The 26333-nt window shown below is 35.8% G+C and overlaps 1 protein-coding gene across 1 annotated transcript in view; it reads left to right on the top strand.

Annotated features, from left to right (window-relative positions):
• The window catches only part of Brms1 (breast cancer metastasis-suppressor 1-like protein), a 114182-nt gene that overhangs the window by 45084 nt on the left and 42765 nt on the right, over positions 1-26333 (top strand). The gene's annotated exons all lie outside the window — the stretch shown is intronic.

Raw genomic sequence — 26333 nt, 5'->3', positions numbered from 1 at the left:
TTCTTGGAAATCATTTGAGCACATTTTACGATTTACAAATTTGTTTATAAGGTCTTGATATTGAAATTCTAATCAGCTCTATTACTGGAGACTTTGGTTTTCGGGATAGAAAATGCCCAACTCTTATGTACTTTATGACATGTGTATTAATTTATGTGTTATTATGTATTATGTTATTGTAATTTTGACAATTAATTAATTATTGACATTCATTTGATTTATGTTTCTAGTATTGATATTATAGTTTGACATTTTATTGGATTTTTACATTATTATTTTTCTTGCACTATTGTTTACTTTAATATATTTGATGTTTAAGGATTTTTTTTTGACTAATTTGAATTTTGGATGTAATTTGTATTTATTAACAAATAATATTTAGTATGATTATCAATATTTTAATTAATTTCACCACTCTAACGCATTAGGTTGGCCTGTAATGTTAGATGTAAGTTTTGAGTGAATAAATAAATAAATAAATAAATTTATCTCTATTTCTGATAATGTTTAACGTATATTTTTTCATAGTCGGTACTGAAAAGTCTGCAGTAGCTGTGCTGTCAAAAAATTTTGACAAAAAAATACAACCGACTTCTATGTCACTACAAAGTAAAAAATAATTGAAATAAATGTTGGTGTAGTACATATTTCTGAAATCTTTGTCGTTCGCAGACAAGCGCAGTTGTGACCTGGTTAGAAGGGTGTCGTAATGGAGATATACTTTTTCGAGGCATTCCAACTTAGTCCTCATGGGTAGTAACGCATCCTTGATAGACCTCAGGATCTATTATTATCAGGGGATGGTTATAGATGTCATGGGCGGCAGTAGTCACTCAGTATCGTAGTCAGAGGCGGTATAAGGCGTGGGTGATGTGAACCACCGCCCACGGCCTCGCGACCCAGGGGGCCTAACACTTCTAACGGTCAACGAAAAAAATGAAAGGTTGCCAGCATTAAGCCATCACCGAAATCTATGTAATTTTTTAAAAACAACAAGGCCCAGAGCCGCCCTGGGCCTCCGACGACCTTAGACCGCCATTGTTGACATTCTATTGTGGCAGAGGGCACCGCAAAATGTATTTTGCCGACATCTAATATATAAAATTCTCGTGTCACAGTTTTCGTTGCCATACTCCTCCGAAACGGCTTGACCGATTTTGATGAAATTTTTTGTGCTTATCCGGTATCTATGAGAATCGGCCAACATCTATTTTTCATCCCCCTAAGTGATAAGGGTTGTTCACCCTTAACATTTTTTTATTTATATGGCAACACGACGTTTGTCTGGTCAGCTAGTAAAAAATAGATTTTACGCCGCCAATGGGTGGACTTCATACTCGTTTGCCACCGCCACATGGGTTTAGATATTTATTTCTCATTAAGAATTAATGACATTCACTTACATGAGAAAGTTTACAAAAATGTACTATGCTATTACAATTCATTAGAGAGCGTACAAACAAACAAAAGCAGTAGTAATAAAAACACATATCGGGTACATAATAAAAATAATACCTGTCCGGTACAAAATTATACTTTTAATTTAGAATCGACGAATGCATCATATTTCATTGAAATCAGTTGAACGGTTTCGCAGATAAGCTTGTATGAACATCTGTCAGAGTGTACTATTCATAAGCGTATCTAGTAAAATATAAACTCACTCAAACAACTAAGAAAAACGTGCAAATAAAATTGAATAAGTAATTTGTAGGAAAACACTATGGCAAGCTTGTATGATAAGAATAAATCTGATGTGTCAATAAATTTCTCTTTCCGTGCGTTAAAATACCTTTAAATAGTTGTAGCACCTAAATGGATTTAAGCGAGTGCGTAGGATCGATTGATTAATGTTATTTAGTACTAAACACCTATCTAAATGAAAATTTCCGTATTTAACTTTACAATGATTGCCTAGAAAAATTGTTAAATTTTGAATTTTGGCTGGCAAAAATTTGCTTAGATTGAATGTAACCGTTATCTTTCATCTCATATCTTTCTCAGATTGAGCTGGATATTGCAAATCTACTTTTAAGTGGCATATAATGCATTCTAGTATTGTCGAAGGTAGCAAGCAACGAATAAATAATAATCTCTGATAATACTGTCTTGGAGGTTGATTTTAGAATATAGATTTTAGTCTTTGGAAAGACATCTTTAAGATTACCATAGTCGCCACCGATCTAACACCCAGAGCTCCCTAGGTTTCTTATTCGTCTGGAATTCTAGATTCCCGTCCGTGGCATCCATACAAGCGTCGGAACTAATTGCAGAGAGCGAACTTTGATAGTCCAAAACAAATCGAAACAGTCTATATAAAACCTACATATAGGTTAACTAGTTTTTGCCCGCGGCTTCGCCCGCGTTTAAAAGAAAATAATATAACATACTAACATACATAAAACTGAAAATTCGTACCTTCGTTAATATCGTAACTTTGCTAAAGATCATCACTTGATCAAATGCATAGTTTACGATTCAATCCTTACTAATATCGATTAAAATAATCGACTTTTTGGGCCAAAACATCGATTCTCCGATTAATCGATCTTAGATCGCCATCCCTAGTTCCCGTGGGATTTCCGGGATAAAAACTATCCTATGTCCTTTCTCGGGTGTCAGACTACCTTTGTACAAAATTTCATTAAAATCGGTTCAGTTGTTTGGGCGTGAAGAAGAGACAACCAGTCAGACAGACAGAGTTACTTTCGGATTTATAACATTTGTAAGGATAAACCTTAGCCTAGTGGTTCGAAACTCGGCCTTCCAATTGGAGGAGTATTAAAGTTATGTGTATGTTAGGAAAATTAATGACCACTTAACTAACGGTAAAGAAAAACATAGTAAGAAAATATACACGCTTGAGAATTTAAATTTGTTCTCAAAATTTGTGAAATCATCACTATCGGCCAGTATGTTGGACCATGGCATTAACCTGAGAGGAGACCAGTATTCATGTGTGGAACGTAATGGGTTAATGACGATGAGTTCGTTTAGACAAAAATATATATATAGACAATATCACCACCCACCACCACCATCAACCCATTACTGTCCCACTGCTGGGCACGGGTCTCCTCTCATAATGAGAAGGATTAGGCCATAGTCCACCGCGCTGGCCAAGTGCGTATTGGTAGACTTCACATACCTTTAAGATTTTTTATAAATCTCTCAGGTATGCAGGTTTCCTCACGATGTTTTCCTTCACCGTTTAAGCAAGTGATAATTAATTTCTAATACGCACATAAATTTGAAAATCAGAGGTGCGTGCCTGGGATTTGAACCTCGGACCCCTCGATCGAGAGGCCGCGTTTCTTAACCACTAGGCTATCACTGATAGATAGACAATATATTTAGGTATAAATATTTTTTAGTCATTGTAATGTTTGTTCATATTTCATTATTACAACAAGTTTTTACTTTGATGCAATGAGTACAACACAATAAATTAAAAAAGTAAAGGACATTCTGTATTACATACGATAAAAGCAGAAGTTTATAGAGAACACAACTACAATAATGCAATAGAGTAGACAATATGATTGCTCAAGCGATCTCTTCCTGATATGATTGCTTGGATAGCAGGAAAAGGAAAAGTTGGATACGTGTATGCGGTTAGTTGGAATAATCTATTTCCTTTGCGGATTCAGTTTAAATTACTTTGAACGTGAATAAAGGATGAGTTTTTTAGAACAAATAATCAGTTACACTATGTTTTAGAGAAACTTAACATAAATACAAGATATATAGACGACGCTTACAATGTACATAAATAGATGTTTTCAATTCGGTAAAGAAAAGTTGAACTAAACTTCAGGTATAAAGGTAGTGATTCAATGTTACATACCTGCTAGTAATTACAAATATAAAAAGTTATTAAAACGAAAACCTGTACTGCAATTAACTAAAAAGGGAAATTAGAAAATGCAACTGAAATATAGCCTACGTCATTCCCACAATTGACACGAATCGAAAACGACACCTCATATTGTGTTAAAATCCGTCCATCCGTTTGGGCGACAAGGTGTGCCAAAGAATAAAACATAGATAGATACAGTCGAAAAACTTTACCCTCCACAGGCGGCTTAAAACAAATACCAACCTTAACTTGGTTACTAAGCAACGCAAGTAACTGAAAACTACGTTAGGCAGTCGTACTTTTAACAAAATTTCTTTAAATTGCAAAATTTTATACGGTTCGTGTTAAATGTATTTACTTAAGTACCAGAACTGTATGATTCGAATTTACGTTTACATATTAAAAATCTTTCATATACCTGGTCTATAAACGTAAACAGGGCACCAAAAATTTTTACATATTTTCAGGCGTCCATTTTAAAGCGTGCTCCTTTCACAGTGGGTACCGCTGAAATTCAAATGTTCCCCCGAAACCTACATTTGGGTTGAATGTACGCTTGAGATGTAATCTTGGCTGAGAAATGTAAGAAGGGCTAGCTATTTACTATTTACAAATTTTGCAATTAACTACGATATAAATATAGTACAACTCGCGTTGGAGTTCGCCCTTGTAGCCACCACCTATTTCACTACTAACTAACTAACTAACTAACACCTATTTCAGCATAATATCAGCAGTGTTAAGAGCTGCTGTGTATTATTCTTTATCTGTGGCTGACATCAAATAGGAATATTATTTCGCCTGGCCAAAATATGTGGTGATGATATTTACGTAGTACAAAGGATTTTACCACATTTTTTTATAATATAGTAATAGTAAACGAGCATGCAATCCGTCTCACCATTATTAATGGCTACTGCGCGCATGTGTTGTCAACCCCAGAGGTCGGCTACAGATACTACCCCTGAGGAATAAGCGCAAATGCCTCGTAAAACTATGCCCCTCTTACCACACCCTTCAAACCCTGCTGCCGTGTACTGGACACGGCAGCGCTTAACGCTGCTGTTGTAAGGTAGAAATAAGTGACGCGGTGGTATCGCCAGAGCCATACCTCAGAAGTTTCTACCACCTACAAATGCTTGATACTTGATATGTGTATTTATGGCTATTTAAAGTTTACCAATCCGCACAATAAAGTCGTGTATATGGCCTTAGACATCAGTTGCCGCTTGTCATCAGTGACCACGATCGGTTGGCGTCGCTGACCACAGGCAACAACTAATTGTCGCTCGTCTGTTACCTCCCTGAAGAATTCATTATGTGGCACATATTAATTATTTCAAAATTAAATTTTGGTGAAAATGTTGTATCAGGGCTCACGTGATGGACCGGTCTCCATACCGATCTGAAACGCAAATTTCAGGATTCAATCTGCGGCCATACAAAAATTTAAATGATGAGCTTTGATTTCAGTTATGGGAATGGCTGTTTATGTAATCGCCTATGTGTGTGTCCATGGCACCCGTAACAAAAATAAATCTAGGGGGAAAAAATAGAAGAAAGACACATAATTAACGGCATAAACCTGCCTATGCATCTTATTATAAAATAATTACGAGTTTTAACGTTTTATTGCGAAGTTTAAATTATTCTAAAGCTAGCGTTCGTCATACGATATGCACTTCCATTTAAGCAATCGTTTACTTTGCAAAAGAGTCGGTTACAAGGATTTCATTTTAGTACTAACTACATAGCTTGGATCCGCGACTTCTGTTGTGTGATGGTCCTACTTACGTCCCTTATTAATAATCAATCTATCCGATATTTTGCTTACCAAAGATCGACATTCAACAATTTATTCATACTAGACGTTCAAATTTCTAGATGGTAGATAAATAATATGGTAGATAAATAATGGGTTAGATTGATTACGCTAGCAGGCATTACACTGTAATGTAATTGTTTATCAATCTTCATTTGTTTTTTTGCGTACTAACTAATATAAAGTACAAACAAATGTTTTTAGTTGTAAGTCTTACTAATCCGTAGATTAAAATATCATTCAAGTTAAAGGCTAGTACGCGTAGATCGGGAAGGTACTACCGCCACACCTATATCTAGCGTAAAACAGTTCTTGCATTTCGGTAGAAGAGTGTGAATGCTAACATTTAAATAAGGTGGCCATTTTAGTCCTCAGGAGTAGCATTTTAAAGGCGGTAGAACCCTCTGTCCCCACCGCCACAACTATTTCTACCTTATAAAAGCAGTGTTAAAAGCTGTTCTGTTCTGTTTGAAGAGTATGGTAAGGGAGACATACTTCTACGAGGCATGACAGCTTAGTCTTCAGAGGTAACGGCGACCTCAGGTAGAAATCTAATCTTACCTGAGATTGATTACGTCCATGGACGACACTAGCCACTTACCATCAGGTGAACTGCATGCTTGTCTGGTACTCCTATACTAAATAAAAAAATGTCATTAAGTGGGCTGTGTGCTAGCTAAACTTCTATGTTACCGATATCACCGGATGTCATTGCCATTTGTTTATAACTGGACTTTTTTATGGATCTGGATATATCGTAACATCTTATGTATGGACCACTCAAAACTGACCTGTCCTTTCATGTGAACTTACATGAAAAGGTAGCGTATTTGTGTGTTATATCTCCATTTTTCAAAATAAGTTTCCAATATTTTGTTAATTCTATCTTTTTTAAATTACTATAGGCTTTTAATCATCGTCAACGTATTACTGTCCCACCGCTATGCACGGATGTCCTCTCAGAATGAGAAGGAGGAGGCTTTTAACAAAAAGGTTTTATTAAAATCGCTCTAGTAATTTTTACATGATTATCGACCAAAGAGACAAACCACATCTGCGTAGCTTACACATAAATAATCATATGAAACATCTCAAATGACTAGACAGACAAACATATCCATTCTATTTATGTGTAAAGATTACTAGCTCGTTAGAAATTGCACTCGCTTCTGACGACATGTCTTACGACTCATGTTTATATTACATAAACCCATTGTGTTGAATTGCTTGAGACTCGACTGAATGAAAATCGTTATCATTTTGCAAATTAACTTACTCGTATGCTCTATTGCGAATGAACAAATGATGGCATTCAATGCTTTTTCTAAGAATTGTACAAGAATATGCAAGTCGTAAATTTATGTCCCACTGCTGGGCACGGGTCTCCTGCCAGAGTGGGAGGGATTAGGCCAAAGACCGCCATCAAAACACCTTGGTAGATTATGAAGTAAAATTGGTAGATTTTAAACACCCTTAAGGTTTTTTTTCGAATTTTTGGCATGCGGGTTTCGTTGCGATGTTTTCCTTCACCGTTTAAGGAAGCGATAATTGATTTCTAATACGCACATTAGTTTGGAAAATCACAGTTGCACCCCTTGGATTTGAATTTTGGACCCCTCAAGCGAGAGCCTACGTTTCAACCACTGGGCTATCATTACTTACCTGTTCTACTGTGAATGAAAAAATTGACGACTATTGTCAGTATTATATTGTATTGTATTCTATTTCTGAGAATTGTGCAAGCGTATGCGTTTCACAGTAATGATAGATATTTCAGTTATTGATTTATTCGTGATGGTAAGTGACCTTAACGTTACACAGAACTGGAGGTCCATTAGAAATAACCAATCTTAACCATTTTTGCATATGGAGGTTGAAACTCGTTAATTATTGCATAGAAAAATTAACTGTCGGGCGCTAGTCTTTAGGGGGAAAACAATAAGTGGCCGAAGCAGGTAGGCCTGCAATTTTATTTTCCACAGATAATCGAAATTAATTAACGATACGGATTTCGTAACTTTTAAACAAGTAAACTGCAACTTTTTGTATCATGTAAATAGCATTGGTCTATAAGTGGTAGAACTCTTTGTGGTAAAAGGTCTCAAGCGACACCACCGACATACCTATTTCGGCCTCATAACAGCAGTGTAAAGCGCTGTTGTGTTCCGGTTTGAAGAATATGGTCAGGGAGATATACATATACAAGGTTTCACAAGTAGGTTTTCAGGGATAGCAAGTGTGGTTAAGGATCTGTGGCGTACCTCAGGTTGAAGTCTAATTCTATCTGGGATTGTCTAGGTGTCTAAAAATGGCGGTTTCCACTAAAATAAAACTACACAGTCCGATAAGTTAACGAAGATTTCCGAAGCACTTGAGTACATGAAATGTTGCCACCTTGTGGTCATCCATCCAACTTCAGACCAGGCTTGAGGTCGCTTAACATTGTAGAAGTATTTAACTGCAGCTATGCGCGCTTATCCTTGAATATCCTTTTAATTATGCCAACACCACATATATATCGCTTTATATATACATATATCAGACGAATGTAAATATCAGTTTGTGTTATATACAGTCGTATAACCTTTACACGTGTCAGTATAATGCTATTAACGATGTGATAAACATAAGTTTATCATCGACGCATTGATAACAGCATTCAATTTAGTCTTGATCTACATACCTACGCTAATCTTCGTTTGTGAAAACATTTTACTCTGGTTGAGCTTCGTTTTTGATTTTATCTTGAAAAAAAGAAACTATTGTTTTAGTTACCATGAATTATACGTATGAAAGTTGGTGTGAATTGATTTTTGTATGAAATTAGAGTTGCATTGGAGAATGTAATTAGTTCAGCTGATGGTAATTGGTGACTGCCGTCAATAGCATGTGTAATTAACCCCGAACAGAACTAGAGTCTTATATTAAACTGGATACAGATGCATTGCTACCTTAAGACTAAGTTAACTAAGGACTAAGTTGGTACGCCTCGTACAAGTGTCTCTACATTTCCACATCTCTCAAACACCACTTAACTCTGCTGTTATTTTTATAACAGTATTAAGGGCTCTACCACCTTTAAATAAGTACCAATAATAAGACGGTTATTCTGCTATCACAAATCACAATACTCTATGTTAGTTCAAGTTCGTACAAAAATGATTTTATAATCTTTAAGAATATGTAGGACCTAAAGAAATAACATAAGTGATACTTGAATTATTTATCAAATATCTTTATCAATCTCGTAAAACGACTAGTAGAAAAAGTTACTTAACATAGTCAATACCTGAATACTAATTATGTTAATAATTAACCAATTAAAACAGCTCAAGTTTTAGTTTCTCTGTTTAGTTATTTATAACTTATTCAGAATTGATTAAAAGCAAATATGGAGCTGTTTATTTTAATATAATTTTAAGAAACCAATTTTAAGTTAGTACATTTTAATTTTTAACTTAAATTCTTAGTTTAGTTACATGTTAGATGTTAGAAACTTATAACCATATACGAATAACTGAAATATTCAAAAGTGATCATAGATGCATTTCTTATGTATAGGTACCTCGTAAAGTTAATAACTACGTTTCACATACATATTTCTATTCGTAAATGATACATAATTATAGTATACATTAGTATACCTAATAAGGTATAGTTATAATTGTACCAATACGACAATCGAATCATTGGGTTATCTTGAAAAATACTTTTACATTCTTATATCCAAGGGCTCTCAAAGTTTCCACCCTTATGAAATTGAGCATACGCATGCAACGATGCAATAAACAGAAAGCGTCGACAATCCCAATTGTTTTTAACAATCGGACAATGCGTTTTTACTGTTTTAGCGTTCGAAAGCCGCTCATTTTCACACGTGAACGTTGAACATTTATCATCGGCTCGTGACGTCACGGCGTCGACAAAGGCACGGGTTGTGCTAGCGCTTGCGACGTTGCCGCGCTGCTGCAGGAATGCGGCCGGCGTTGCCAACCCGCCTCTCGATACGCCGGGCGATAAACGCGAGTGCATTGGGCGGCCCGGCCACCCGAATCCGCCATTTTGTTTTATATACTCCCGGCTCCGTTCTTACATAGTAATGCGCGGTTTGAATTTCGAACGCGTTTCGAATTCGAATCGTTTTGTTAATTTCTCGTTTTGTAGCTAATTTTACACTTTTCATTATTTGTAGTTGGAATGCGAATGCGTTTTATATTCAAATTGTTTTGTATTTTTTAGTTTTTTTCACTAGTTTTACGGCTTTTAATGATTTAAGTGTACAATCCACATTTTTTCGACTCGCCTTAATGGTATCATAATCGTTTGGTATTTAATGAATGCTAGAAATGGATTTCGTATACATTGTACTTAATAATAACTCTATGATATGTATCTACAAGCGACACAATAGAACCAAATGTCAATGGAGACTTGACATTGTACCAGAGCAACATGATCGCTTGTTCGAGTATCCAAAAATAATAATTCGCGTAGGGACCGACCCCTTCTGCACTCGTAAGTACCAAGCGGTGGATTTTCAGAGGACTATAGCATCACGGCGGGGTCAACAGCATTGCATTTCGCCCAAAGACATTTTTGTTACTTTAATTTCGCAACGAGACGAGTGCAACGGTGCACAGGCAGCTCTATTTATAGCTCATATGAAAGGTTGGCGTGAATAATCTAGTTATCCGAGTCACGTTCGCCATACACGTGTAATTTGTAAACGTTTTTGATTCGACTTGCGACTTATAACTGAAATGTGTGGCTTATAACTTTTCCGTATAATGTACATAAGTTTAAGTATGTATTTATGAACGAAGATTTTTACTTTGTAAGATTTTTTTTCTCTGGCATATTAATAGCTGTTTTATTCACCAAAACATATCATTGAGAGAAAAATAATGTTTATATATAGTCTATAGAGTCAGAAAATTATTTGCAGATTATAAAATAGTTGTTTTATGAGTATTAAAGCCTATGAGTGGTGTAATAGAAATGGTAGAGCCAGTATCCAGTAAAAGGGGCAAAATATATATAAGTATATTTAGTTCAATAAGTATTCACGTAGAGTTGAACAAATTAAATCACTATGCTTCAAATATTTATATAAAATTCTATATTTCGTTAACGATTCTGTAGAAGTGCGTTTAATACTTAAAATATATTGGTATCTTATATCTTATTATTAGCAGAATAAAATGACATACATACCTGTCTATGTTACTAACCCGAAGAACGGAATTGGAATTATATTTTTATGACGACCCTTAAGATGACGAAACAGAATAAACTGGTATTGGAAAGACGACGAAACTATTGTTATTATCATTTTTTAATTACCTACATTGAAGTAGCAACTTCTGAACACTAAGATGGTCTCATAAGTAAGTCAGCCAGCAACAAAAGCCTTTCCACTAAAACGCAGGAACGTCTTCACGCTAGAAATAGGTGTGACGGTGGTACCACCCCCGTCGAACCATACTCGTTCTACCACCCTTGAATAATTGACACCGTCATTGATAAAAAATGCTTTTTATTTTATACGCAATAGAAAAAGAATAGGGCTACCACTTGATGTTAAGTGGTCACTACCTATCCATTACCAATTTTAACGAAAATCTCTAATGGAAGTTTCCTTCCATAAGGGTTTATAGTTAAAAAGAAGAACACATCTTCTGTTACCTCTGATGACTAAGTTAGAACGCCTGTGAAGGAATTCCGCTATCACATCCTTTAAAAAACATAGCTTTGTTCCTCTTAAAAAGATACATAAAGGATGAAGTAAATAAATTTCAAACCATCGTCTCTATTAAATTATGAAAGTTCAGAAATACTTCTGAATAGTGGAGTTTTATTTATTACATGACTGTTTCCCTCTTTTATCCTTACTTCCTTACTAATATTATAAATCCGTAAGTAACTCTGTCTGTCTGTCTGTCTGTCTGGTTGTCTTTTCTTCACGCCTAAACCACTGAACCGATTTTAATTAAATTTTGTACAAAGATAGTCTAAAGCCCGAGAAAGGACATAGGATAGTTTTTATTCCGGAAATCCCACAGGAACTAGAGATGTCGATCTAAAATCGATTAAACGGAGAATCGATCTTTTGGACCAAAAAGTCGATTATTTTAATCGATATTAGTAAGGATTGAATCGTAAACTATGAATTTGATCAAGTGATCTTTAGCAAAGTTGTTTTCCATGAGCCCACGAAGGTTTCAGAGTTGGTACGACCAATTTTCGCCAGATGGCGCCACTGTCATTTTAATGAAGGTACGAATTTTCAGTTTTATGTATGTTAGTATGTCATATTATTTTCTTTTCAACGCGGGCGAAGCCGCGGGCAAAAACTAGTTAAATATATTAATAATAAATAAAAATATTAAAAAGCTTAGCTTTACATCAACAAATTGTAACATAACTGATGTAATGTAACATGTATCTTTTAACGTATTTATCATAATGTCATATATTGTAGTGTCATGTCATGACAGTAAAACGGTAAATGGCAAAGGTATGACTATTAAGCCTTGGGCGTAACGTATGTCAAACGTAATGCAACGCGAAATCATTTTATATACGTAAAGTAACTTAAAGTCGCATAATACGGTGTGATATCTTATGGGCTGTAGCCAAAATACTTCATTAACGTTATATAAATAGAGGGGTAATGAATTTCTACCGTAATGTAACTTGCTGCAATGGAATCTGTAACGTAACGTAAACTATTGCAATGTAATTATTGTATGTAATACGGCATAAGGCAGATAAACTCAGTCAAAACACCTTTTCAAGTTACATTAACAAGAGAGTAAAACATACAAATCTGAAGTAATGTAACGTATGATCTTCTTAAATGTTTTACCATCTAGACCAGTATTAAGCACTGAATCCATTGCATTAATATGAGGGTAAAGCATGTATATCTGACGTAATGTAACGTGTAATCTTCTTGCAAAGTATTCCACTATCAAGACAAATATTAGGTACGGAATTCGATCTATTAAGAAGTGGGTAAAGCATGTATATCTGACGTAATGTAACGTGTGATCTTTTTGAAAGATAAGGTATTCCCGGAGCGCTATGACATGGGGCTATGACTCTGGAAAAGGTGCAAAAAGAGCACTCCTTCAAAGCCACCGATGCGTTAGCGACTCCTCTGTTGTTCCAAATGTCCATAGGCGACGTTGACTACTTTCTATCAGGTAGCACGTCTGCTTTATCGTTAGGCTATAAGAAAAGTCTACCATCAAGACAACTATTAAGTGCTGAATACGATCGATTTACAAGTGGGTAAAGTATGTATATCTCACGTAATCTAACGTGTGGTCTTTTTGAAAAATATTAAACCGTCTAGACAACTATTAAGCACTGAATCCGATTTATTAACAAGGGTGTAAAGCATGTATATCAGACGTAATGTAACATTACAAAATGTGATCCTCTTGAGAGCGTAATGTTCATATTTGTTGTAATGTGTCGTGTTGTATGACACGTTCAGCTTGCCGCGTAGGCAGTTGCTGGTCCGTAGAGCGGTAAATAGAATTATCTGTATTTATTTTAGCCGACGATATGTTTCGGTGTCGGCGCGCTCGCCACGTTTAGAGGTCGTATGAAAGTTGTCGGGGAGTATTCCGCGTTAGATTCTTATACGTCTTTATCAATGCGAAGATGACGCCTTCTACACAGTGAAACACAGTGGTGCTGGGTTTTACTCGGCTTGGTTGACTTCTAGTAATTCTACAAAATGTAAATATGTATCTGATCGTTGATTTATAAAAGAAAAATAACTTATGTAACGTCTTATGATACATTTGAATTCTTTTGCGAATGAAGTTTCTTCCTTTATTTCTTCTTAATGCCTTTAAATTTGTTCTGTTATATGATGCTATTAGATGCGTTTCTAGTAAGCACGTGGTTAATTCACATGTGTTATTTAGTTAATAAATAATGAACAGAAGAACTGCCCTTAATTTTTTTTACAAATAATGTTTTGTCTATAATTTAATGTCTTTATAGAACATTACATATTTACTTTCTCATCTATTCACTTCATAGTCGTTTCTGGAACGTATTGGAAACTAAGTAAATAATCTTATCAAGGGTTATAAGGTTATAATTCTACCTTTATAACATTTGATGATAAGGTTACGTTACATAGATAAGTTCTATTTACTTACGATTGATTTTAAGAAAAATACTTTTTGAAAGTAAAGAAGAGTTACATTACATTGTGTTCGATATTCAATTATCATACCAGGTTCATTCAATAATTTATTTAAAATTATAAACAAAATATATAATTGTTAAGTTTACAATAAATGAAATATATACCCAACCTCTAATGTAAATACTTCAACGACAAAGAGCTATAAAAAGAAACGGGAGCCATTATTTAAAATTCAAATAAACGTGTGCGTATGTAAATGATACGTAATCAAATCATTGTGTGTTTGCAATTTGATCCAATTTGAAGAGAGTATGGAATCGCACGCGGTCCTCGTCGCGTCGCGGTGTCGACAGATGGCGCCACGCGACACTGTGCACGCTGAATGCACTGTAGGACTACCATGAGTTTACAAAAGTATTACTCGCTAGCGACTGCGTAAAATAAATGTATGAAAAATTGTACAGCGCCTCTGGTGGTTACTCGTAGAACTAAAATCCGTAGTGACGTAACTCGATACGTAAAAAACCTATCGAAATCAAATCGCTAGCGAATGTCATTATGATCTATTGCCATACAAATTCGGTCCCATGAGTCATTAATTTGACAGACGTTGTCAAGAAATACCGTAACGATAGTAGTTATGTTATTCACTAGCAATATGACAATAGTTTTCTATTTACCATTTCTATAGTGGCGTTTCTATGCCAACTCATGGTAATGCTACTGGTCACAGGATGGTCTTGTGCTGTCGAATAAGTGGAGTTAAGTGTATTGGTAGTTGATGTTAGCTTTGATCGTGTAATTTGTTATTTTATAATAATTTCCATAGACCACATTAAAATAATCACTAATTATTACAATACAAAAATACTCAGTAAATCCACAATAATTAATCACTAAATACAAAACACACGCATATACACAATAATAATATATGAGTCATTATTAGGGTTCTCTACCCAAAAACGGAACCCTATTACTAAGACATCACTGTCTGTTCGTCTCTCCCTCTGTCAGAGGCCTCTATCTCTGGAACCGTAATAGATAGACACTTGATTTTTTTACAGACGCTGCATAACGGTGGCAGCTATAACAACAAATACTAAAAACAAAATAATGTTGAATATTAAAGGGGGCCTCCATACAACAAACCGGTATTTTTCGGCATATGTATTTCAATTTAACTGTTAACCATAGTAGTTTACTACTATAACTGCTATTATAATAAAAACATAAAAAGAACAATAAAACATATTTTAATATGGTTATTTTATAAATATAAATAAAGTATAATGAACATTTGGTGGTACGGAAGCCTCCATGTGCGAGTTCGACTCTTTACTTGGCAAATTATTTTTTATTTTGTGTGTCTATCGATGTTATTTAAGAAATGGTTTTGACAAGATCTTCATCTATAGGTAGAGGTGCCTTTTCTGGGAAATTATTTGAAATTCCTCTATAATAAATTGGAAATTATGTTTAAGAATGTAGTCAGAACTATACGTGGGACATCATGGATATACTTTGATGTTAAGTACAAAACTTATAAGGCACACAATAAAAAATATCTGATATTCAGTCAGCTCTACAATATAGTTTATTACAACATTTGTCTGAATTAAAATCACTTTTTTATTTTCCTAATGGGTAGATTGATGTCTAACGAGATCTAGACCCGCTTGTTAAGTGGTCATTGCAATTTATGCTAGTCGACTACTCGTATTACTATCGCATAATAGTAATAATGGACAATAGTTCTAGCATTCTATATCCTAGATACCGTATTACTAAGTACAGATAACTTCCGTAGCAGGGCGATGCTGAGAGATTGATTTTTAATAAGATTAAAATAGCTACCAATGCCCCAATGGTAAGTTATCACCGCTGCCCGTGCACCTTAATCATAAGTTCTATAAAAAGCATAAGGAGGACTAAGCTGTAACGCCTCGGAAAAGTGTGTGTCCCTTACCACACCCTTCAAACCGGAACACAGCAGCGCCTAACACTGCCGTTATTAGGTAGAAATGGGTGTGGCGGTGGTGCCGCCGGAGTCGAACCACAAAGGGTTCCACCAACTTCAAGTAGAACCTCTAATCTATAAAGAGTTAGTTATAAACTACCATGGGCAGCAGTGACCACTTACCATCAAATTGAATTCACATTGACTACTTCATTGTTACACAACATTATGTGTATGGATACCATCTAAACAGATTCATATACACGAGGTTAGTTACAAATGCTGTTAGTTACCCTGGGGGCTACTACAGATCTTAGTATTTCCTGACCACGCATTTATACCAGAATTAGATTGACCTACAATATAATAATGCCTTTGAGAGTTCTGTCTACCCACCCATTAAAACTTTACAGTCGTAAAATGTCTTCTATTAGGTAGGTATAAGCCTAGATCCATATCTAGGCTTTTTGTTATCAATGGGGAAATCTTTAAAAGGTACCCGGTGTCGTGGGAGCGTCACAGAGTTATGTGAAGTGAAGTTTTGAAGGTAGTACCATTTGTGGTTCGACTCCGGCGACACCACTTCCACACCTATTTCTGCCTAATAACAGCAAGGGTGTTCTAAGGGAGACATACTTCTCTGAAGCGATTCAGCTTAATCCTCAGGGGAAGCGGCGCATCTGTTGCCGACCGCAGGTAGGAATATCTAGTCCTATCTGGGGTTAATTACGGACGTCCATGGGCGGCAGTAGCCAATTACCATCTGGTGGACCGCATGCTCGTCTGCTACTCCTATATTATTAAAAAAAATGTGGGATTCTTACCGCACTAAAACCCTCCCGGTGGCTGTCCTCGGCGCTGCGTAAAGGACTCCGGGACCTCCAAAGGAACGCAACCCGGAGTCCTCTTAGCCCGACAGGCAGAGGATATCGTTGCCCTATTCTGGTCCCTGAACTAACTCTTGATTATCTAATCTATAACATATATAAATTCGTTTTAAACCTTGTTTCTCGGCGTGTCTAATCTTAACATCAGCTAAATCAATATTTTAATCGGATTAACTCAAAAGTAGAGTACTGTCAGGACTAATGACATATATTTTTGGGTCCTTTCGTGGAATCGCAAGGTGGTATGAATATAATAGGTTATTTACAACATCACTTATACGACTACTACTACTAGTAACTGGCTTACATAATTAATTGCAATCAAATCCTAGCATAGGTAGAAACCATCGTGTCTACAAAACAAATATATTGCGTAAATATATCCTCAATTGATTGTGGATATCAAGTGCGTCCTAAATTACATGATCAATATAATAGGCGGAACAATAACTATTACATTTAATATATAACAATCTAAAAAATTGATCACCAGGATCTTTTCATATGTACAATATGGGAGTAGCAGCCGATCATGTAATCCACCTGATGGTAAGTGGCTACTGCCTCCCATGGACATCTGTAATCAACTCTAGAGAGGTTTCGATTCCTACCTGAGTTCGGCCTCAGACGCCTCGGAAAAGTATGTCTCCCTTACCACAAAACCATAACATAGCAGCGCTTAACACTGCTGTTATTAGTAGAAATAGGTGTGACGGTGGTGCCGCTGTAGTCGAACCACAAAGGGTTCTACCTAAGTTCTCTTTAATCATTTATCATCAGATAGTACCGCCTAATTTTAAAGCCCGTATATCCTAAAATATGATGATACAAGGATTCAGTGTCATGACTGCCTGTTTTATGGACTTAAATAAAGACTAATATAAGGCTTTATATTATGTTGCTGGGTGATATACATCACTTTTATATAAAATCATACTTAGGTTTATGCCAGTACCCTTATTATGAGATTTTACGTTTTGGCAAAAATGACCGTTTTTGTTTACGTATTTCCCATATTTTTACAATCAGTTCGGATACAATCTACTTAGGGCGCTGATTGGAAATGTATGGGCAAATACGTAAACAAATACTAAAACAATCATTTTTGTAAAAACGTAAAAACTCATACTAAGCGTACAGGCCAGCCGATACATAAAAATAAATAATTTCCTGTCTGAAGTTTGTTTTGTCGGCACGCCCAATAACATGTGATGTGACGTGACGTGTGTCCGTAGCGTCCTTATGATTAACATAAGTCGATCCTTGAACTTTCATTATCTCGCTATTACGGATGTTAAAGTGACGGTGCGAAGAGTTTCAAGAGCTTAAGTATTAATACTAATATATGTGTTATTTAAAGTAAACATATTATAAAGATATTAAAGGTGGTAACCAACCTTCCTTGGTTGGTCGCCGAATGCACCACCGCCACAATTATTTCTGACTTATAACAGGAGTGTTAACGCTGCTGTATTCTGGTTTGAACGAGGCATTCCAACTTATATATATTAATTAAAATAATCAATTTAATGTTTTGCCTAATTAGACAATTTTTACCTACTAGAAATTGTCAAATGTCGATATTTGGTGCACAAAAAATTGATAATTAGGTAATAACGAGTGTTAGTCATCAGGGCTAGGAAACTAGCAATGCATCTATAGTATATTATAGTATATAGAACTCGGGTGAGAACGTAATTAATTGTAGAGTTGATTTCAAATGTTCATGGGCAGCAGTGATCACTCACCATCGAGTAAACTGTATGCTCTTTTGCTACTAAAATGTCAGCAAAGGGACTGATAAAAGTGTCATTACTTCACCATTATCAACCAATTATTATTCCACTGCTGGGTATAGTCCGCACCAAACTGCTAGTCCGCTCTGAACTTGTTGCGAGCGAGGTGTAGTCATACAATTTGTTATGGCGACGCGATTCATGTCTACATTCACAGCGGACTAGCAGTTTAACGCGGTCTATACGAGTCTCCTGAATAAGAATCAAAACAAATTAAATAATTTATGTGCTAATCTATATCCGTGCACATAAATCATAATTTACCTATGTAAATGGAGCTATTGCAACGAAATTGTCCTCCATATTTCCACCTCCATACAAAATTGTTATAATTATAAGTTAAGTCATAGTTATAGTGTAATTAATTATTACATATTACAGTTGTAATTAAATTAAATTATACTAACAGAAGGATTTAGCTAACGTTGACAAAAAGAAGAACTTAATAAAGGTATATTATATGTATTTATCCTAAATCATATTCAAAAGAAAATCTTATACATTTGCGTAGCAGAGATAGATAGATAGATAGATAGATAGATAGATAGATAGATAGATATTCTTTATTGCACACTTCAACAGAACATAACAATGATATACAATTATATAGTTAATCGTATGCAATAGGCGGCCTTATCGCTAAGCAGCGATCTCTTCCAGACAACCTATGCATGGAAAAGTTAGGAAGATAGTGAGGAAAGTGGGAAGTGTGTATGAAGTTGGAGAAGGAATATGAAAGGTAACATAGAGATAGAGATACCACGTCACAATGATTTGCATAAGACAAACCTTGGCATTTAACTGCGCAACGCGACGACTCTCGAATTACAAAGAGGAAGCCATATCTATGTATCTGCCCACTGATCTTAAAAGAGAGAAAACATTATTTATTTCTGTACTTTACACAAGTATTACAAACTCGAATGTTCTTGCGAGATTTATATGGCTGCGATCTATTTACGTTCCCATTGTTGGGTCAAGTAAATATTCGTCTAATAATGTTAATTTCCAACTTTTCGAACTTCTAATTCTGGCCTTAGATTTTTTAAATTGACGAGTCTTGTTAGAAATTTTCTCTTGCTTTAACGTTGTGGAAAAGCAAAGCTCCATAATAAGGTTTTATCCCGTATTTAGCTCACTTACGAGAAAACTCTGTATAAATAACCTCCATTATAATTTTCAATTCTTTAATAAGATTGAAGTAGCATGCAGTCGACCTGCCATGTAGTCACTGCTGGCACTAGACATCTGTAACCAACTCCATTTTGGAAACGGGTTCGACCTGAAGCTGATCACATACCTGTTGAAACTTTGCTTTATATAGCGTAAGTAAGAAAGTACTCTTGAAAATTTCCACGCAAGCAAACGGAGTTAGACGCTGGCATTACGAATTATTGCGAAGCCTACTATCAACAAATTGAACATTGCCCGATACAACCTTTTAACTATATTAGGACTATTGCTAATAATAACACTACAACATATTTACGTTACATTTACTTGAAACAATGTACTTTTTTAGTTTTGTATAATATTTTACACTCAATCACGCGGCCTCTACAGAAAGTTCAGTGTCAACCACTCATGGTTGACATGACACACATGACATTAAACTTGTGAATGCTGTTATAAAATAGAAATAGGTGTATGACAGTGGTGCCGCCCCAATCGAACCGGGTCCACCTGTTGTTGGAAACTACATATTTTACGATTATTTGAACGGTTTTCAGGGTGGATAAATCTATATTCTTATATTCCTTTTTACTGAAAGTATATCTCTATTATATAAAGAGTTGTTGATTACCGTTAAAATGTCTTTTATAAATAACTGTTTTTTGCCAGCAAACAAAGTTTTGATTACTTTTAGTCCTAACATAAATACTAACTTCTTCCCGCGACTTGGAGAACTACATAGGTTTTATTTACCATAAGTTTTATTCTTTATGTATAAAAATGTAGAGTAGTAGAAGAAATATTTTAAGTGTAGATACATAATTAAGTGTACTCTGTGGTTCGACTCTGGCAGCACCACCGCCACACCTATATCTATCTGCCTAATAACACGTTAAACGCTGCTGTGTTGAGGTTTGAAGGGTCTGGTAAGGGACCCATACTTTCTCGTGGCATTTCTTAGCTTAGTCGTCAGGAGTAGCGGCGTATCTGTGACTGACCTCGGGTAAAAATTTAAACTTATCTTGGATTGATTACAGATGTCAATGAGCGGCAGTAGCCACTAACCATCAGATGGACAGCATGCTTGTCTGCTACTCTAATATTATAAAAAAATGTTGAATTGTTGATGTTTCAAACGGTGTCGGAGTTTATCATTCCTATATACTTATCCAATTTTATATACTTATGTAGGTTACAAAGATAAACACAATCCCAACCGTGGCTCAGTTGAGCGGATAGTAAATTACTTATCGATCGATTCAACCAAAGGATTCCAAGACCACGCCTCAATACATTTAGTGATTGTTATTAGTTTCAAGTTAAGAGGCTTTTGTGTTCTTAATTTATGGTTTTTTTTTTCTTTTCAGGTAAGTTTTAAGTGCGTTCACTGACTGCGAATCAGGTAAGTATTATATAGTAGGGGCGCCCACGATGCTACTCGTAAATGTGTAGAAACTCGAGCGTCATTGGAACCTATACGATTGCGTAGATTAGACATTAGAATGAAGAAAAGGTTATATGATATTTTTCGATTCAGCGGGGGGTTTTCTTATTCTGACGACTTGCAAAAAAATTGTATGAGAATTTATGAAGTATAATGTATTTTCTTAAAATTGAGCCTTTTCCTTCAGTTTGTGATGCATCATTGCTTCCCAGGGATTCATGCTAATAAGTGACACTATCAGATAGCGTAATTATACCGAATGTTTTTTTTTTTCAAAATGACTTTTTTTCACTACTTCGACGCGTGATAATCGGCAGATTATGATGTTTCCCGTTTTCTAGCATTGTTTCCTTTATATTAAAAAGAAAATTGACCACGCTCGAGCATGTCCAGTAATAGATTTTTTGATTCTGCAAACCCCTCGACATAGAAAGCTCATTTATGGTTTAGAAAACTCTACAGGGTGTCTGACGCGCTCGAGACACTCCCGAAATTCCCTCTTGGGCTCCTCAACTAATAGTTTTAAAGTACAGTTTTACAAGGTGGTATGTTTGATCCAGAAGGTACCATCGCAAGGCATAAGGGCGGTTCTATGCTTCGAAAATTTCGAATCACTAACGTATTAGGCGACACTTAGGGCTCGAACACAAAACTGCGATGCGACGCGATGCGAATTCGCAACGCAGAAAATTGCGATGCGAATTGCTGCGAATTGCGGCGTAGCGTCTCTCAGGGTGACCAACAACAACAACCACTGTGCGATGCGAATCAATTCGCAAGTTCTTGCGATGCGTCGAGGGAGCTCGCAGATTTTTGCGATGCGACGTCGCATCGCAGTTTTGTGTACGAACCCTTAGTCCTCGAAAAAGAAATGTGTGATCGGTTTCAGTGGAGCTATCGTTAAAATCAGTTTTAGTATTTGGGTATAACCACTGAATATGTAATATTAGTAACAGTATAGTATTAGTAGGACCAAAAATGACTTATTTATTTGTACAATTCAATATCGCTTAGTGCTAAGCCCGTCTTTTGTACCACATCATATAAATAAATAAATATTACTCGATAATATCACATACAACACAACATTTAACCTATAGTTCAATACAAATCACAGGCTAACCTATCGACATTTCACAATTACAATCTAATTCCCTCAGTTGCTCGTCCCACACACAGATGGCCCCACCGTCCACCGACATTGCTCGACCTCTGGCCCGCCACGTCAATAACACGCATAAATTAGTCCATGTGTGATATACATGTATGTCACATGTACAGTCAGCTCCGAAAGTAGATGAACGAATTAAGGTTTTAAAAATACCTATACCTATTTCTGCTTCAAAACGGCAGCGTTAATTCTGCTGTATTCTGGTTTGAAGGATGTGGTAAGGGAGACATACTTTTCCGAGGCGTTCCAGCTTAGTCCTCAGGGATAGCGGCGCATCTCTGGCGGACTCCACGTAGGAATATCCCATCTGGGGTTGATTGCAGATGTCGATGGGCGGCAGTAGCCACTTACCATCGGGTGGTCTGCATGCTCGTCTGCTATTCGCATATTATAAAAACAAACCTATACACCCTAGCGTCCATAAGTAGCTCAACACGACTAGCACCAAAATTAGATGAACGTCGTAAAGTTTCAAAAGTAGATTAATATTACAATGTCAAAGTAGATGAAGTGACATATCATATTATTGACGTTAGCTATTATGTACATACGGTGTTCAGCTACTTTTGACGCTTTAGTGTTCATCTAATTATGATGAAAGGGATGTTTAGCTACTTATGAACGCGTGGGTTTATAGGTATTTTTGTAATTTTGATCTGTTCATCTACTAATGAAGCTGACTGTACATTGCACACTACATATGTAATGTTTGTTTCTTGAGTTGCTTGCGAAACTACTCGCGTTAGTCGAGCGCCCTGTAGCATGTGATTCTTTGATAGAATTGGGATTGGGGTTTAGTGGTAGAACATTGTTTTTTCTTGAACATAAATGTTTTACAAGGTGGTAAACACCTTTGTGGTTCGACTCTGGCGCCAAAACCTGAAAGGGCCGAAGTTATGGACGAACTTGAAGGTCTCTAGAAAGCGTGGAAATTGACCGTAATTGACCAAACTGCTACGAATGCGCGAAAGTGTAGCGAAGAATTAGTTGGAAAATCGCAAATCTCAAAATAGCAAGTTGGATTTAAATAGCTTCTAAGTAATCTGTTACTAAACACATATGGGACTTTAGTTGCCTGAAATAAATGATTTTATTTATTTTATTTTAAATATTTTAGTTCATAAATTGACTGAAGTAAATGAAGTCACAATTTTTAGGGTTGCATACCCAAAGGGTAAAAATGGAACTCTATTACTGAGCATCCGACGTCTGTCACAGAGCTCTATCTCCGAAGCCATAATAGGTAGGCAGTTCAAGTTCAAACAATACATTTACTTCTATGGCAACAATACTAAAAATGAAAATTTGGTGGTACGGAATCCTCCGCGTTCTAGTTCGACTCGCACTTGGCCTATTATGGTTTATTAACGAAACAAAGGAGAGGAAGATTTCCAGTTTCCACGTTTTATTTTGTCCATTTTCACTATTACTGGAACAGTTTTACGTTTTAGTTAAGTTATAACAAAAATGTATGTTACCATAATGATCAATTTTAGAGGCCACAGCCACACCAAAATCATATATTTCTATGGAGTAGCATCAGCTTTATTTTCAAAAACTTTAACTACATTATAGGCTTATACACAGGCACATTTTACGCCAGCATGCTAACTTTTTCTACCTAGTTCTATCACGATCCGTAACATCGCCTAAACAAAAATAATCAACTAAATAATAGAAAATTATTCGATTCCTACATGAAACTAGCCACAGATGCTTTGCTACCCCTTAGAACTAAGTTGGTACGAATCGAATAAATATGTCTCAGGGAGATACACACCCAAAGCACACAATATCGCTTAACACTGTTATTATTCGGCAGAAATCAATGTAAAGGTGATTCTTTAAAATTAATCTTTGAATTTAGTACTTTTATATTTCAGACTAGCTGACCCGGTAAACTTTGTACTGCCTCAAAATCTATTTATCAAATATATTTCATATAAAATATAACCTATGTTACTCGTGGATAAAGTAGCTTTCGAATGGTGAAAGAATTTTTAAAATCGGTCCAGTAGTTTTTGAGCCTATTCATTATAAGCAAACAAACAAACAAAGTTTTCCTCTTTATAATATTAGTATAGAGAAACAAAGTACAATATACACTGTTTTATTTTTCAAAATGCTAGTTACATAAAAAGTACCTAGCACAAACGTAAGATACACTTTGTAAATGTAAGACATTTACACTATCCGTCAGGGATTACGAAGCTGTACTCCGTTAATGCGAGCGCTAATCGGCTTCACGTGTAATGTAAGTAACCTTTTTCAGCGCCCCGTAGAGACGCGAGCTTAAAGCTCTCGTAGGTGAAAAGGAACTCTACTTAGATAGTTGTATAGCTTAAGTTTGAACTTTTACACTGTTTATTATGAAAATGCAGACTATCTAATCATAATCATCATCTACATCAGTATCTAGTAGTCATTGCTGCATATAGATATTTTTATAGTATAGGAGTAGCAGTTGAACGCTTGGACATAAACTCCGTACATACCTGAGGTTGGTCACAGATACACCGTACCGCCGAAGACTAAGTTGAAAACTTGGAAAGCCTCGGAAATGTATGTCTACTTTACAACAACCTTCACACCAAAATACAACAGCGCTTTAGACTGCTGTATAAGACAGTATTAGGTGTATTAGTGGTCCGCCGCAGCCGAACCACATAGGGATTTACCACCTTCAAACATATTAAAAAAAATAAACAAAAAAGCTTTGAAGTGTTCCCGGAATTTCTATAAAACGCTATGAGCACTTGATAGACTGTTTAGATCTTAATCAATCTTTTTTTTTTGTCGGGCTCCGCCCAGGTGAGCTTATTGCTCACCGCACCGTCTGGTGCGTACGACGGTATGCGACCACACATACCACCGTCCTTCCCGGGGCCGTTGGCCGGGCGGTTCCAGCTCCCACTCTTGCCAAGATCTTAATCAATCTACAAAATTAAGCAGTGTAAAATGAGGCAGTGTTGGGGAGCGCAAAATTTCAAGTGCGTTTCAGCGCTTCAAAGGACACTAGGTTAAAATGTCGATCCCGGTTATTATCACAAGATAGCACTCGTTTTGAATACGTTCGACGCGGGTTGGCCGTTATCACTCATTATTAATAATCAATCTAAGATTAAAATTTGTCAATGACTGCCTACTACAAATTGGTTAACATTATATTTATAATTACTTATCAGAGAAAAAGTTGGAACGTCCAATTTAAAGACTATTAGCTGTCCCACCGTTAACAGTTAATATAAGAAAGGGTTAATCTTTTGAAAAACATTTTCACTTCAAATACAATAAAACATTTTTACATTCAATCCTAAAATCCCACTTCACTAATGTATTCCATTACATTTTATTCTAACAAACTGATTATTTGAAATGTTGATTAAATATTTACAACAGTAAATTATGGATAAATTGCTTCGAGGTATATAAATAGCGAAATGTTGAAGGCATTATACGCACGCACCTTCATTTACATCTCATTAACGTTAAATCTCGCGCATAAAATATGTCAAACGATATTATATGTTAAAATGCAGGCATTCAGTGGTGAATTCCGCTCACGGGGCCGGGGTTCGATCATGCATATTAGAAGTTAATGATCACTTGTTAACGGTGAAGGAAAACATCGTGAGGAAAACTACATGTTAGAAATTTTCAGAAATGGTCTCAAAAGTGTATCCGAACGTAATCAAAGTGCTTATCTATAGTTTTAACCTTTTTGTGAAATGAAATAACTAATTCAAATCAAATCAAATCATTTTTTTTGTCAAAATAGGTTCTTTACAGAGCACTTTTATGTTATGTCAATACAACTACCACCACCTAACAAGGTTTTTCGTTATGGAGAAGAAGCGGCGAAAGAAACTCCATAACACACATCTTTTAAAAAAATGTTTTTTTTACAATGATAAACTTAATCTAAGGTACATGTGGAGCTGGAACTACTTCAGACCACATCGTTTTGTTAGTCAAATAATCACTTAGTTTATAGTACGCTTTTTTACATAGCGTTTGTTTGAACTTTTTTCTGTGAGATTCAAAATGT

The sequence above is a fragment of the Epargyreus clarus genome, unplaced genomic scaffold, assembly GCF_041222505.1.
Source record: "Epargyreus clarus isolate Ecla_fem2 unplaced genomic scaffold, WU_Ecla_fem_2.2 ptg000001l, whole genome shotgun sequence".
In the NCBI taxonomy this organism is placed as follows: domain Eukaryota; kingdom Metazoa; phylum Arthropoda; class Insecta; order Lepidoptera; family Hesperiidae; genus Epargyreus; species Epargyreus clarus.
This window is presented reverse-complemented; position numbering and strand designations above follow the sequence as displayed.